The 1,000-nt window shown below is 34.1% G+C and overlaps 1 protein-coding gene across 1 annotated transcript in view; it reads left to right on the forward strand.

The window, feature by feature from the left end:
- Positions 1 to 1,000, forward strand: part of RAD54B (RAD54 homolog B (S. cerevisiae)) — a 29,361-nt gene that overhangs the window by 23,022 nt on the left and 5,339 nt on the right.

Genomic DNA, 1,000 nt, shown 5'->3' on the forward strand with positions numbered 1-1,000 from the left:
GTATAGTAAACAACTGACGTGCAGTTACTTTTTGTTCTTTTTGCCAAGTTCTGTTTTGTGTATTTCTGACAGGGTTTCTGGGTAAATGTGATTCCTGGTGTTTATACAAAGTTACAGTTATTACTAAGTTAATCATACTTACTGTAATTATAATACAGATTTTTAAAACTAACTTTGCTTCCCGGTCTTATGTTCCTTTGATATCATAATTAGTAAGATTGTTTTTATGCACATTCCTATGTATGTCTACTTTGTTTTACAGTTTTTGTTTGATCGTAATGATTTATTGCTTGTAAAGCTGGCAAATCTTCAGTCAAATTTTATAAGATTAGGCAATGCTATATACGTGTATATGGCTGTTAACAAGACTCTGGTTGGATTTTTGTTTTGACAACGATAAGTTATGTATAACTGCGGCTTTATAACAAGGTAGGTGTTTGTTCCCTTGAATTTATAGTTTAGTGAAACTTGGAGTAATAGCCACTGAGGTCCAAAATTCTGAGACCACAGCTTGATACTGTGTCAAAATATTCTTAAATTCTCCTATTCCTTTTAGTTGGGAAAACAAACAAACTTTATTTCTTAGACGTACAGAGTACAGGCTTATCTACATTTAGCTAACTCCTTTTAAGGACACTTTTTGCCAGACACTAGAGTACTGAGCATATTTGCATGGTATATTTTTTATGACTATATTTTCCTTTATCTTTGAAGGCGCAGAAGTTTGTAATCAGTTTACAGCCTTTAAGTGAAGTACTTTGAAAGGCCCAGAAGAATGGAAGATCGGATAATTTTCAGAAATACCGCACACTTACATAATTTGAAAGACCTTGAGCAAGAATATGGCTCCATTGTGGTAATCCTGCATTGTGCCACAAGATGTACAACCTCTTGATATTTGGCACATGTGATAGCAGTAGCTAAAAGCCCAACCAGCTTTCAGAAAACAGTTAAAATCTGTTTGTTCTCCATGTTATAACAGTTAGTGCTCTCTCTTTCC

This window comes from Phaethon lepturus, unplaced genomic scaffold, assembly GCF_000687285.1.
Source record: "Phaethon lepturus isolate BGI_N335 unplaced genomic scaffold, ASM68728v1 scaffold55022, whole genome shotgun sequence".
Classification (NCBI taxonomy): domain Eukaryota; kingdom Metazoa; phylum Chordata; class Aves; order Phaethontiformes; family Phaethontidae; genus Phaethon; species Phaethon lepturus.